Source organism: Ctenocephalides felis, unplaced genomic scaffold (assembly GCF_003426905.1).
Source record: "Ctenocephalides felis isolate EL2017-DRISC unplaced genomic scaffold, ASM342690v1 CF-g0.4_SCAFFOLD_01604, whole genome shotgun sequence".
In the NCBI taxonomy this organism is placed as follows: domain Eukaryota; kingdom Metazoa; phylum Arthropoda; class Insecta; order Siphonaptera; family Pulicidae; genus Ctenocephalides; species Ctenocephalides felis.
This window is the reverse complement of record NW_020537758.1, coordinates 4,718,240-4,734,710: the sequence shown is the minus strand read 5'-3', so window position 1 is coordinate 4,734,710 and position 16,471 is coordinate 4,718,240. Positions and strand designations below refer to the sequence as shown.

The 16,471-nt window shown below is 27.7% G+C and overlaps 1 pseudogene; it reads left to right on the top strand.

The window, feature by feature from the left end:
- The first annotated feature begins 4,975 nt into the window (after window positions 1-4,975).
- Window positions 4,976-15,917, top strand: LOC113372893 (annotated as a pseudogene).
- Window positions 15,918-16,471: the final 554 nt, after the last annotated feature.

The following is a 16,471-nucleotide window of genomic DNA, read 5'->3' as shown; positions in this document are numbered from 1 at the left end:
CGAAACGAGGCGAGTGGATTTCATATAAAAATAAAAATTTGTATGAAAATCCGATGCCTCAACGGCTTGGTCGCGGTGATTTGCTGGGTTTTTTCGCTTCAATGATTTATTGAGAAAAGCCAGGCGTTTGGAACATTTTGAAATAAAAGTAATAATTAGAATTATTAAGCTATTTTGGTATAGTACAGTTTTTTGACTGTGCTATTTATAGTACAACAATTTTAAAAGCATTTTTAACGCATATATTTATGTAATATTTCGTAACTTTCAAACCGTCTGTCTAAATAAAATAAAATATTTGGCAAATATTAAGAAGTAAATGCACTCTTATTGCGAATTGCTAAATAAAAAATAATTGACAACTTGCTTTTTTGACCATTTGGTATTATCGGTTGCATTTTTTTAAGTATACCGAGTTGCTGTAGGATTTTATAATATTAGACAATATTGTTTATTATTTAATTTTTCACAAATTTTCTATATATAAGGTTGTCAAATATCTCCCTTCCGCCTTTTTGTATTATAAACCAAGAGCAAAAAAGCGGAAGGGAGATATTTGACAACCTAATACATGATTCATATAAATGAAATGGTTTACGAGTTATAAACTATATATTAAAGTGATGCGTTTTTTGCTTGAATTTATTGATAATTAATATAAAATCGATTTTAGGGTATACCGAGTTGCTGTAGGGCTTTATAATGTTAGATATTATTATTCATAATTTTCTATAAACAAATTTGTCTTTTACACCAACAATTGGTTTTTGATTTGTGAATATTTTATCAAATAAATGCACTCACGTGCACGTTGCTATATTGAATATAAATTGTCAACTTGCACTTTTTAGCATTTGGTATTTTTCGTTGCATTTTTCAAGTATAACGAATTGCTGTAGGATTTTATAATATTAGACAATATTCTTTACATTTTTGTTCTGAACAAATTTCTCATACACATCATTCATATTAATCGAATGGTTTACGAATTATAAATTAAATATAAAAGTGATGCATTTTTACTTGAAAGTATAGATAATTAATGTTTAAAATTGCTTAATAAGTATAAATTGTAAAGTTGCACTTTTTACCACTTGGTTGCATTTTTTAAGTATACCGAGTTGCTGTAAAATTTATAATTTTAGAGAATATTATTCATCATTTTATTATGAACAAATTTGTCTTGTACATCATCCTAATTAATTAAATTATTTATAACTTTTAAACCATTCGATTGATATGATGTATTAGGAAAATTTATTCACAATAAAATATAAACAACTCAGTCTAACTTACAAAGCCTACAGCAACTCAGTATACTTTAACTAGTGAAAAACACAAGACAAAAAATTCCAAACAAAAACTTAGACTTCTATGATTATTCATTTTTTAAATATTTATTTTTATTCGAAAGGTTGTCCTCCCCTGAAAAATTGCATAGATCTCGAACGCGTTTATGACCTCAGAGAAACAAGTAAAAACACACAATTAAAATTGCAAAAACAAAATACGAATTGTTTACAATAAAGTCGAAGGAAATGTTACGAGAAAGTTCAAGAAACTGCATTAGGAGATCGGGAGCAATTTAATACAAAGTTGTAAATAATTTATATATAATATAAAGATAAAATAAAATTTTTGATTGGTGATTATTTATTAAAGGTTAAAATTCTAAAAAGTAATTTTTTGACATTTTTAAATTCATTTATCTAGATATTATCGACCGCCCAAAAATTACATTACAAAGTCACCTTTCTGTCTAATACGTAATGACATTTTTTTTTAATTTTTCGAAAGTCTTTGAACTTTGTCGAATTTAATTTTAGAATATGGTATACGTGATTGGAATCACATTGGAGTAGGTCCAAAATCTAATTAGACTCGTATAGGTATACGATTTTATAGTAATTAGAGAATTTCAAAATTTCGATAAGAATTTGTTTGAAAGACCTCCAGAACAAAACTGGTTGGAAATGTATATTTTTAGATAATAATAATTATATATATATGTATGTATATATATATATAAATATATATATATATATATATTATAATTCCGAATTTTGGATTTTTTATATTATATAAAAATGATGTAACAAGTATGCAAATTTAAAAAGCTGTACTAAAAACTTTTGCAAATAAAATATATTACTAGATATATATTTCAATATCTATATATAATTATCTGATATTATAACATGCAATTTTAAGGTCTTATTTAAATATCAAAAAAATAAAATCAATATTATATACAAATGGTTTTATGTAAAACTATTTGTTCAAAAATGTGCAAAATTAAAATTAAAATTGAATTGAAGTTGCAATAAAAAATTTTGAAATAAAAAATATTTATATAGTTAATATATGATATTATCATATATAAATTTAAGGTTTTGTTTAAATAATAAAATATAAAAATAATATTATAATCTAATATTTAGTATTTAAAAAATTGTTGTATTTGACGGCGTAAAGTATCTTACCTTATATATGTGATTATAATTAATAAAATTTAAAAAAAAATAATAGAACAAATATAGAGAAAAAATCTGCTGAATTTAGCAATTGTATAAAAAACAAAAATACTGAAAGATTTGGAAATACTAACTGCAAATAATTGAAATCCAAAACAAGTTATTTAATAGCTGGAATATAATGATGTCACATATGAAATGGACAACAAAAAAATTGAAATAAACATTATTAAAATTTTGAAAATAATTTATATATTTTATTTATTCCTTTACGTAAAACGACTTCTAGGAATTGAATTTGCATCGAATCATAAACTTTTGCTAAAATATTGCAAATCTGCATGATTTTGCAAGAACCACTTCAACTACAACAATTATTGACAATATTCACAATATATATATATATATATATATATATATAATATAGATAGTTTAATCTTTGTATTTGAAAATTTTATAACGAGTTCGACTCGCATATTTTCTTAAAATAAAATATTCAAGATTTATGAGAGAAGTCTATTGTTGCAAAGAAAAACCAGGAACAACTTTCTTTTTTATTAAATTATCCGCAAATTTCTCATCATTGTTATAAATTATATATATATATATATATATATATATATAATAAAATTTATTCTAGTGACTGTCTGCAATATTCTATAAATATATTTAATTTATAAGATATGAAAACGAGTATACTTAACTATGATGTATTTTTTTCATATATTTATACTTCATAATGAATAAATATTTGCATTAATTTCAAATAAAAAAATTATATCAAAATCGAATTCAGCTTTTCAAGCTCTTTTCAACGATATGTCACATGAAAAATTGCCTTAGAGATTTGCCTTAAGACAGTTGCTGCGCCTTAACAATTTGAAATCGTTATTTTCCTTTCGAATAATAATTTCTTCGGTGCGACTTAATTATTTTAATTGCAAATTTTTAAATGACCTGAGCTGTTTATTGAATTAAATCTAAATATAATAATATAATTAAATAAATTAAATTATGAGTAATAAAGTGCGTTGGAAAAATTATGGATTATCAATAATAATACAATAAGAAAAGTAAATAAAATTAGCTGGAGGGCATTTATTCGCTGTATGTTCAATAACTTTAAATATCGATTGAAATAGTGTCTTGAAAATTTGTTCAGAATAAAATTTTAATAACATTGTCTCACAACAAAAGGCCCTAGAACAACTCGGTATACCCATAAATAATGTTTAAAGCAAAAGGGTGATAAAGGTACATTTTGCAGTACATAATTTATAACTTTTAAACTATTGGTGTATATAAATAAATATTGACAAAGTACAGAATTAAATCAATAATATTGTCTAACATTATTTTAGTACTCAAAAACCGTACTAGAAATCTCTCGATCTAATCTAAATAATAGTTTTGTAATTTGAAAAAATAAATTTCTAATTACTATGCCTAAGGTCGTTTGCTTGAAAAATAAATTATATATATATATATATAATTATTTTATTATTGACGTGACTAGTCAAAGTGAATAATAATTTTAATATTCATAAATTAGTAACGAAATGCATTTTCATTATGTATTTCTTTTACGTGCGAATATTCAAATCGTTTTTCAATTCTATTCGATGAGTGAATTATTGATATTAATAATAGCTTTATAAATATTAATTTAATACAGAACAGGTCTCTTCGGACGTAGAAAAATATTTAGCAACCGGTGTCATATGATAAAAAATTATAAAGTAAAGACTTTGTTATGAAAGTATGAAAAATAAATTTTGTTTTCGAATATTATTTTTGAGTATACCGAGTTTATTGTTGTAGGGCATTATAATATTAGACAACATTGTAGATAATTTAATTTTGTACAAATTTCACAAATACATCATTCAAATTACTGAAATATTTTAAAGTTACAAGTAATTTACCAAACCCATGCAACCATCATGTTTAGTACTCGAGCTTTTGACGAAAAAAACAATCACATTTTCTAATTTTTTTTAAGTATACCGAGTTATTGTTGTAGGGCATTATAATATTAGACAACATTGTAGATAATTTAATTTTGTACAAGTTTCCTAAATACATCATTCACATTAATCAAATGGTTTAAAAGTTATGCATGAAATAAGAAATAAATACACAAAGTAGTAATAGTCTATTTTCATCATCAAACTAATTCTAAAGAAAATCTTCATAATATTATTTACTAATTCTCAAGAGAAATCTTCACATAATTATTTATATTACTCAATTTAATATAATTATGTATAAAATATATTAATGTTTTAAATAAATTTTATTATTATATTTTTTTTCTAATAGGCTTTGACGTATAGGTTTTATTTCAACAAAAAACTGTGTAAATAAAATGACAATTTTATTATAATTTTTCAAATATTTTTATATGTAAAGAATTTTAATATTATTTTCCTTTATTTTACAAGTAAAGCTTTTTTTTAAACAATTTATATTTATTTAGAAATTAAATATAATTTAAAATCATGTCTAGAATCACGAAGGATAGCGATGGAAACTTACTGGTAAAAAAATATAAATGATTTTTTTTTATTATCAAATGTTAAACAAAATATAATTTTTATATTTTTAATATTTAAATAACACTGTAAAATTATATATTCTAACATGGATTTTAATTTAAAACAATATATACAAGATACAAGAATATATATATATATATATATATACGAATATATATATATATATGTATATACAAGAATTTTGATTGCATTAGTAAACAATTTATTACGTTTTGTGTTTTGCTTTAGATTTTGGTCGATGGCACAATTATTGTTCGAAACGTTGCATAATGTGGTAAGAGGTTTAAAAGTACTTCAAATTGTGCAAATTTTGGTTTAATTTTAGATATATATGTTGATGTAAAAGCTTTGTGTAAAATGCGTCTGAAAGTTAATGTACGTTTCAACATTTTTCGGTGTGTCTTTTTTTAGTTTTTTGACTTTAGTTCAAACTTTTTTTAAAAATATTTAATACAAATATATTATTAGAAAATGTATTAAATTATACAGATTTTAGCATAATATAACAAGTATATGTTCCTATGAAAATTTGTGTAAAACGCATCTGAAACTTGATGCACATATTTCAATGTGCATTCAATTTGCTTGCTATTTTAGTTTTTGACTAAAAGTTTGATAAATTGCTAGAACTATATAAAATGTTGAATGTAATTTTAAAGTTTAATAAATTGTGCATATTTTAGCATAATTTATATATTTATGTACATATAAAAGTCTTTTAGAAAAATGCGCCTAAAAGTTCTTTAACTTTTAGGCTAGTTGAAAGCAGTTTTGAAAATGAATTATATTTGATAAAAAAATATAAAAAATATATTGTTAATTTTAATATGTAAACAAAACCTTTAGCATACATATCAAAACACCAAAAATTATTTAACAAAAAAAGTAAAGCCAAAAATTAATTTTTTACCACTACTTTACATTCTTATATAATTTCTAACACCTCACCAACAAATATAAGTTTTAAACCAAAAATATTATAAAAACTATAAATTTTATATTTTTAACATTTATCCAAACCCTAAAATACTTTCTGCATCAACAAAAATTAATAAATATTTATAATAATATTAAATAATTTTTTTTAGGATCCAATGTGCGATCCGAATAATCCAAGAGTAGTAACTTGCGAAGACGTTATGGGAGCTTATGATATCGTGAAAAAGGCTTGCGTAGAAACGCCTTGTAAGGTAATAAAAATATACAAAAATAAAAAAATATTTATACAGACATATAGATAATTGTATAAACTTTAAAGTTGTCTAATATCCCAAAGCCCTACAGTAACTCGGTATACTTTAAATTTGTAATTGAACGTAGACAATTGTTGTAAGAGCGTGGAACGTGCATATAAGGTTGTCAAATATCTCCCTTCCGCCTTTTTGTATTACAAACCAAGAGCAAAAAAGCGGAAGGGAGATATTTGACAACCTAATATATTGTTTATAACTTTGGAAAAGTTTGTTGGATTTGCATGATTTATACGGCAAAATTGTTTAAAAATAATTATATACAAATTGTTTTAATAATACAAGACTGTAGGGCAACTCTGTGTACTTTAAAATCGACGCCAAAATTGATGTATGATTTTGATGGCTTTACTCTCCAAGCATTTTATTATGCTGTGCGTTGAGGCAATTTTGGAGAATTTGTCGTGTAAACTTTTGAACTGTTTGTTTAATACAAATGAAATATTTGGCAAATTTACACAAAATGCAACAGTCTTTATTATTCCCTAATACACTATAACCCTATAGCAACTCGGTATACTCCAAAATCGTAGTTGAATAGTAAAAATGATCCTGAAGTTTGCGTGCTGTTTTAAACCCACACATTCGATTTCTGGTTGTTTTATCGATTTTTACATCCATCAACGTTTTAATTAACTAATGCAAGCATTATGTAATTATTTAAAAATGATTTGATTACTTTTTATTAATTTTTATTAATTTTTCGCAGAGATCGCACATTTCTGGTCTCGTCGGAATGGAATTGTATCTCAAGCACGACCATATGCAGTATACGGGCAGGTTTGTATGAACGTTTTGTGTTTGGTTTAGTTTTTGGTTGATGGCACAAATTATTGTTCGAAACGTTATATAGCGTGATATGAGGTTTGAAAGTATGATAAATTTTACACATTTTGGTGTAATTATATTGTATGTGTTCGTACAAATATTTGGTGTGAATTGGGTCTGAAAGTTTATGAACGTTTATGGTGTATTTAAGTTTCAGTCCATATTTTTTTTTTGGTTTTTGACACATAGTTCTAAATTTTGTTAGAAAAGTTATATAATATTATATAAAATATTAAAGTTTATAAAATTGCGCAAACTTTGATATCATTTGATATGTATATGTTAATATAAAAGTTTTGTGAAAAATGCGCCTGAAAGTTAAGGTACGCCTGAAAATTAAGGTACGTTGTTTTTAGTATATGTATTCAACTTTTGTCTTGTGCTTTATATTTTAGTCGATGGCACAAATTATTGTTCGAAACGTTATATGGTGTTGTAGTATATTGTTTGAAAGTATGTTAAATTATGCATATTTTGGTATATTTTAACATCTATATCTTGGTATGAAAATGTAGTGAAAAATACGCCTTAAAGTTGATGTACGTTTTTAGATGAATTTAACTTTCTTGCAGTCCAAGTATTTTTTTGGTTTGATTAATAGTTAAAATTTTGTAAAAAAAGTTATATTTGGTGTCAAATATCTCCCTTCCGCTTTTTTGCTCTTGGTTTATAATACAAAAAGGCGGAAGGGAGATATTTGACAACCTTAATGCTATATATTATATAAAAGTCTATTCAATTGCGCAAAGTTTGACATCATTTGATATGTACATGTTAATATAAATTTTTGTGAAAAATGCATCTAAAACTTGATGCAAATTTCGCGTAGCATTCAACTACTGTTTTTATTTTAGTTTTTGACGAATTATTTCAAATTTTGTTAGAAACATTATGTGAATTTAAATACGACTTGAAAGTATATTAAATGATGCTAATTACAACATAATTTAATATATTTTAGATATACATAAAATTCTAGAAAATGCGCCTGAAAGAAGAAGTATGTTTTTGGTACAGTTAAGGCGAAAGAAATGCACTTTGTTTAGTTATTATTTATAACAAAATTTTGTTAGAAAGTTGTATAAATATACGATTTGAAAGTGTATTAATTGTGCAATTTAAGCTAACTAAATATATCTATACCGATATAAAAGTTTTGTAGAAAATGCGCCTAAAGTGCAAGTATGTTTTACGGTGCATTCAAGGCGAAAGAAATGCACTTAATTAGTTTTTTACTAATAGTTTCAAATTTTGTTAGAAAAGTTATATAATGTTATATATCATACAAAAGTCTATTAAATCACGCAAATTCTGACATATTTAAAAAAAATTATGTACATATAAAAGTCTTTTAAAAAATACGTTTGAAAGTTAAGATACGTTTTTGGCAACTCCAATTTTCGCTTTTTACATTCCACGTCCCTTTTGCTAACTTTTAACAATTTTTTCTACATGACAATTTTATTTCCCAGTTTCAAAGAAAGAGGAGCAAGTTATGCAATTTCCCAGCTGACAGATTGCCAGAAAAAAATTGGAATTGTGGCTGCATCTGCTGGAAATCATGCCCAAGCAGTCAGTTATCATGGCCTAAAGGTGGAAATGCCTGTGGCAGTTGTTATGCCAACAATTGCACCGGTTATGAGATACAAAAGTGTAAAAATTTAAAGGTAATAAAAGACTTAGTACATCAATCAAATATAAAAGTTATCTAAATGAACTAATAAATATTTAACAAAATTATTTCTAAGGCTGAAGTTTTCGTCCAAGGAAAAGACATGGCGAAGCTAAAAGAATTGCCCAAGAAATGTCGATGGAAAAAGGTTACGCCTACGTCATGGGTAATAATAAATTATATATTGTAAGATTATTTAATTTAGCACAAATTTCCAAAATATCCCACTGATTTTACACAAACGGTTCAAAAGTTATAAGAGATACAATATAAATGTACTATGATTTTTATCATTTTTTTCAAGTTTCGATCACCCTCATATCATTGCTGGCCAAGGATCCATCGCCATAGAAATTATGGAGCAGATGAAGGAAGTCGATGCAATTGTTGTTCCAGTTGGAGGTGGAAGTATTATTGCAGGAGTTTGTGCTTATATGAGCAAGGCTAATCCAAATGCAAAATCATAGTAAGTAAAAAAATATTAGATGTATTGTATCTGACCCATACAAAAACACAGTTTCTATGCTGTTGGGTATTGTGATGTGACAAGATAATTCCCTAAAGGTTTCTGTATCAATTTTTTCCAGGGTGTGGAGTCAGAAAGTGCCCAGGAATGACAGAGGCCATAAAAATGGGAAAACCGAGTCCCGTGGAGTCTTTTCCCAGTTTGGCAGATGGCCTGGCTGTTCCTGTTGTCGGGTAATAATATGATGAAAACTTCATATGAAAAAAATCATCGATCTTATTTTATTGCTACGTTATGCTAAAATTTGTAAATTTAATATTTTTTTCAGATCGTATATAATTAACACAACATTTAGCAAATCGTATATAAATTATTACAAACAAACCCAACTTGTTTAGCAAAATTTTATAAAGAAAGTCTTGGGCCAATATGTATCAATGTCATAGAAATTTATATGGGTCGATTATGGGTCTATCGAATTCTGATCAAATTTTAGCAACAGAAGTCTTGAACAAAATATGAGGAAATTTTTTAATAAAGATCCAGATTTCATAAAGAAAAATGATCAATTCATAGAATTTGGCACTAATATGATGCATTCACTCTATAAAAACCAGAAAAATTCTGGATACTAAATATTGAATTCTAAATCAGTGCCTTGGTGTTGGTCTCAATACAATTTTTAGAAAAAAAAGTATTGGTCAAGAGACTATTATGGATCCCCTTTATGGTTTCTGATAAAAATCCGAGAACTATCTGAATTTTGTGTTCATAAATATTTTTTTTTGGTAATTTTCCTATTCTAGTTACAATTCCTTTGCCATTGCCTCGCTCCATATCTATAAATCATCTAAACTATCTGAGATATTTTTAGACTTTCTAATACATTTTTAGACTCCTTAAAATAATTTTAGACTAACCAAAACATTTTAGACTATCTAGAAAACATTGTCAGACAATCTAAAACATTTTTCAGACTCTCCAAACATTTTTTATACTCCTTAAAATAATTTTAGACATTCCATGAACATTTTTAAATCATCTAGAAAACATTGTCAAACCATTTAAAATTTTTTAGGCTTTCCAAAATATTTTTAGACACTCTATAATAATTTTAGACGTTTCATAACATTTTTAAATCATCTAGGGAGCATTGTCAAACCTTCTAAACATTTTCAGACTCTCCAAAACATTTTTAGACACCCTAAAATAATTATAAACGATTCAGAACATTTTTAAAACATCTAGAGAACATTGTCAAACCACATAAACATTTTGAGGCGCTGCAAAACATTTTTAGACACCTAATAATTTTAGACGATCCAGAACATTTTTAGACTATCTCGAAAGCATTTTCAAACCTTCTAAAACATTTTCAGACACTTCAAAAACATTTTTAGACTTCTTAAAATAATTTTAGACGATCCAGAAACATTTTTAGATCATCTAGAAAACTTTGCCTAAGCATTTAAAATATTTGAAGCTCTCCAAAACATTTTTAAACTCCTTAAAATAATTTCAGACGATCCAGAACATTTTTAGATCAGTCATTTAAAACATTGTCAAAGCGTTAAGACAGTTTTAGACACTCCACACATTTTTAGATACCCTAAATATTTCAGACGATCCAGGACATTTTTAAATCATCTAGAGAACATTGGTCAAACCAACCTTTAAAACATTTTAAACCCTCCAAAACATTTTTGGACTCCTTAAAAAAATTTAAGGCGTTATAGAACATTTTTAAACTTCTAGAGAATATTATCGAACCACTAAAATTTTTGCAGACTCTCCAAGACATTTTCTGACTCCCTAAAATAATTTCAGACGTTCCAGAACATTTTTAGATCATCTAGAGAACATTGTCAAATCATCTACAAAAATTTCAGACTATCCAAAACATCTTCAGGCTCCCTAAAGATATCCATCAAGAAGAGGGAATTTTCACTTCAATATACTGTCAAACTTCGTTTAAATGACCATTGTATTGCTAGATAGACACTCTTGAATTTTTTTTTTTTCCAAAATCTTCAAAACATTTTGCTACTCCCTAAAATAATTTCAGGATAACCAGAACATTTATAGAGTCCTATAATAATTTCGACGTTCCAAAACACATTTTCAGATCAGCTAGAATGCATTGTCAAATTATGTTTGCATTTTTTGACTCGTCAGAACATTTGGCTCAAAAAAATAATTTTTTACCATCTTACGAGAATGGCCATTATATTTCTGATGTCTAGGCAATTTATTAGAAACAAGTCTTTTTTGTGATCAAAAATTGAAATTTTGGTTCTATTTTTTTCTAGTTACAATTCTTTTTGCGACTGCATCCCCCACATTTACAAAATGATAGTCGTAAAAGAGGAATACATTTCCCTGGCCATGATGAGGCTCGTGGAACTCGAAAAGACGGTCGTGGAGGGTGCTGGAGCCTCGGCTTTGGCGGCCATTCTGACAGGAGAATTGGACGAGTTCAGATGCAAAAAGTAAAAATAAAAAATTCACTTGGAATATTTAGGGTGTTTTTTTTAAGGATTTTTTAGGATTTTTTAATGATTTTTAGGGTTTGCTGCGTCTTGACAGGCGGCAACGTGGACACCACATTTTTGGGCAGAGCTTTGGAGAGAGGTTTGGCCTCCGATGACGATTATTAAGTGAGTAGAAATATATATATTTATATTTTGTACGTTTCGACGCTTAATGTGTGTCATCCGCGTTTTACACTCCTAGATTCTTAATTCTTTGTAAACAAACTCTTGTATAACCTTCATCATTTATTTATTTATTTATTTTTATTTATTTATTTTACAAGCCGTCGGTATAATAATATTTTAATAAAGCTCAAGTCAATATTTTATAGGTTTAATATAATTAATTAATTATTAGCTATTCTATTACTTATTTATTTATTATTTAATTTATTTACTATAAATTTTCATATTTAGTTATTTTATTTAAATTTTTTTATTTATTATTTATTTATAACTATAAACTTATGTATATATACTTATCTTTGTTGCAAGTATTTTTTAAAAATTTAATAAGTACTTTAATAAGCTTTACAATACTTTTACAATATAATTATTTTATTTAACAAAATTTTAGGATATTACGTATTTAGGTTATTTAGGTATATTATAAACGTTTCGACGCTGAATGTATGCCATCATCTATTTGTAAATTTATTTCTGACAAATTAAAAAAAGACTAGTGGTGTATGGCATCGTGCCTTAAGGAAAATTGCTGGAACTTCCCGTACCGTGATGAAATATTCGAGAAATTAAACGTTTTCATATATATCATTACAAATACTGTAACTTTCATTATTTTTGTTATCTTGGTATATCTGAGTGAGCAAATCAAATGTACATCATGAATCAATTTATCTCCAGAACATTAACTATCGCCATTTTATTTCGAATTCAATTTCAAAAAAACATAGTTGCCTGTTTGCACAAAATTGGAAAAGTGCTCCCGTATAGTCACAGTCTAAACGCATTTGCAAATAATTCTGTGCGACATTTTCACTTATAATGTGCTTAGTTTGGCGGCATTTTCACATTTTTCAATAGTTTTCACAAAATTGAAAAGTGCTCCTGTACACAAACAGTCTAAACGCACTTGGGTAAACATTTGTACCAGAGTGGCGCTTAGACTGTGCCTAGCCTGGGTAATTTCTTGAATTTTTAATCCCAATTACAAAAATATTTTATGGAAAATAAAAAAGATGTAATTATTTTTTATTCTCAGAAGCAATTGTTTGGTCAATACAAGCAGAAAGTTTTTTAGATCATTCAAATCGCACGCTTAGTTCACTCAAAAACTGTCATTTTTTGCATATTTAGCTCTGTATCTTCTAAATGCCTAGGCCTGCCTTTGGCAAAACTAATCACACTCTTCCCCCAATCATTACAAATGAATGTTTTTTAGATCATTCAAATCGGATTTTTCAGATATTGATTTTTAAATTTTTCAAATTCGGTTAAATAGGGAATCGAATGAACCATTCAATCGTTGATCCGTGGGCCCGAACCCGGACGAAAAAATGCGGACATACAAAACACACATACGCACACACACGTCCATATTTTCTTAAGTGTGCCAAAATGTTCATAAACCTTAAAAACGTCGAGAAATGCAAAAATTTTCATTTTCGATTTTCGGCCCATTACTATAACTACCCAACGGAAAGTTAATTACTCTACAGTACACATTTCGACACTGAATTTCTGTGTACGTTTCGACTCAGGGCATGTGCCATCAAATCAACAGTTCGACAGATGTCTAATCATAATGATATTTATTTCGACTTTTCGACGTTTTGACCCAAAATATGTGTCATCTTTTTTTTAATTTTAGGTTCAAGGTTACGATAGCCGACAAACCCGGTGCCCTAGCCGATTTGTGTGCAAAAGTGTCCGCCACTGGCGTCTCCATGAAGAAAATTCTTCAGGAGAAAACCTGGGTCAACGCCGATATGTTCCAAGTCCAAGTAATAATAAAATAATTTTTAACAGAACCATATTATATAATCGATTTATATATATATATAGATATATATATATATATTATAATTATATTATTATTATTATTATTATTATTTCAGATAAAAATGATTGTGGAAACTCTTGGCGTCGACCACTCTAAAGAACTGCGCGATGTTTTGGTAAAATTGTTATACATATATATATATATATATATATATATATATATATATATATATATATATATGGCGCTAATGGGCCATTTATGATTAAATATTATAATTATTAGAAGTGAAACCGCAATTATCTGATGTTGCCTCGTTGGTGATGTCAGTTTATTGAAAACTCAATTTATAATTAAACTCGATTTAATATTATAGAATTTCGATATCATTTTTAGTCCCGGCAAAATGCTCGATGATAAAAACCGAATCACTAGTTGGTTTGGTATTTAGCCTTGAGGCAAGTTACATGAACTTCCGATATATTTAAATAATCGACTTAATCAATAAAAAATAAATTAATTTATGAGTAATTAAAAGTATTCCGAGTGGATTTATTACACATAATTGAAAACGAACGAACTCGGAGTATTTTCTAAAAGCAAATTTTCAAAAAAAATCAATATTTTTATAATTGAACCAGTTTTCAGACTTTAATGATTTATTATGTTCAAGACCAAGTACTCTATCATTATACCAAGTAAATAGTCTAATTTTAATTTTAACAAATGTCAAAAGAGCTACTCATTTTCTCAAACTTTGATGAATTTTTGAATACAAACTATTTGTCTTAAGGCCGTAATATTTCAGTAAGTTCTAGAAGACCATGGTATATATCGCTAAAAAAAAATCCATAAAAATCGGCTTAATTTTTTTTTCAACGGTTAATTACAAGAAAACGGCTCGGTAGATTTTCACCTAAAACTGATCAGTATCATTCCCAACTAATATCTTTCGAACAGTTTTTGATTTTTTAAAATCGGTTCGGTAGGATGAGCTTAAATGTGGACGAAAAGTTTAACACTTTTTTTCAATTACAAAGAAACGGCTTGGCTGATCGTCGCACAAAACTGACAAACGATAGTCTTCCCGAAATACATCAAATGGCTTTTAAATTTCTGAAATCGGTTCAGGCGCTTTTGAGAAAACGTCGATCAAAAGTCTAATTTTGACAAATGTCAAAAAAACTATACCAATTTTTGCAAACTTTGACGAATTTTTAAAGCTAAACGAGTTGTCGTAGGGCCGTAATATTTTAGTATGACCTAGAAAACTATGGTATCTACCGTCAAAAAAAAATCATAAAAATCGTCAATTTTTTTTTTTAAACGTTATTACAAGAAAACGGCCCGGCCGATCTTACCAAAAACTAATCAGCACGATTCCCAACCAATATCTATCGAATGGTTTTTGAATTTTCAAATCGATTCAGAATTGCGGGCTAAAACGTGGGCAAAAATTTTTCACTTTTCTGCAATTTACAAAGAAACGGCCCGGCCGATCGCCGCACAAAACTCAGAGACGATAGTCCTCATCGAGATACATCAATGGCTTTTAATTTTTGAAATCGCTCCACCGTTTTTGAGAAAACGTCGATTTACGGCAAAAAATCTGTTCACACACACACACACACACACACACACACATACTTTTTCCAAATTTGGTCTCATTCGATTCAGAATGGCTTGAAACGTCGAGAAAACATAAAATTAGCCATTCGGATTTTTGATGAAAACATAAACTTCTCCTTCGGGAAGTTAAATATTACGATAGTCATAAAACAATAATCTCCTATAGCTTGCTTTGATGTGAAGTTTGCATCAGAGAAGCTCCAAGGATGCTGTGAAGTTTTGTCATCAAATTGGCGTAATTCAACTGACATCTGTCATGTGGCCGTGTTCATTTCGCCATATATATACATATTACATATATATATATATATATATATTATATATATATATATACTACATCTATTTTTTACCTCAGGTGAAGGACTACAAGAACGTCTTCTTCAACGACAGTCCAGTGGCGGTGACCAGCGAGATGAGCCTGCCAGTCTGGCCATTGGCCAGGCCTCGAAGAACCCTTTGACTGCAACGACCCGAACAATAACCAGGGCCAGGGCCAGGGCCAGGCGGAGGCAGCGCCAACGGAGAGAGACGGTCCTGGGGCCACATTAGCAACGTCTGCGACTGTTCTAACAAATAAGAAAGATAATGGAGTGTTAGTGTAAATTGTAAATTTGAGGATAATGTAAGTGTTGGATAATTATTTATGTTAAATATTTGTTAGAGTTTGTTAAGTGTTAAGTAAATTGTATGTGTAAAATACTGCCCTATTTTCACCCTCCTATTTTTTGTATTAGTCATTTAAATAATTTCATCGTTTTTCAATCGGTTTAGTAACTGAAAACTACGATCTTGGTAAATGCTTTTCAATTTATTTCTGTTTTGTTATTTTTCCTAAACGTTTGCTAGATAAATGATGGCACACATTTATCGCCGAAACGTACAAAATAAATATTGTTGAAGAACATTTGACTATAATGCTGAAAATATATCCTAGAATATGCACTTGTTTAGTGTAAAACGTAATGAACCAAAGCCATTGAAAAATGTGAAAATGCCGCCAAGCTAAGCACAGTATAAGTGAAAATGTTGCACAGAATTATTTGCAAGTGCAGTTTAGACTGTGACTATGCGGGGGCACTTCTTCATTTTATGTTAGTTAAATT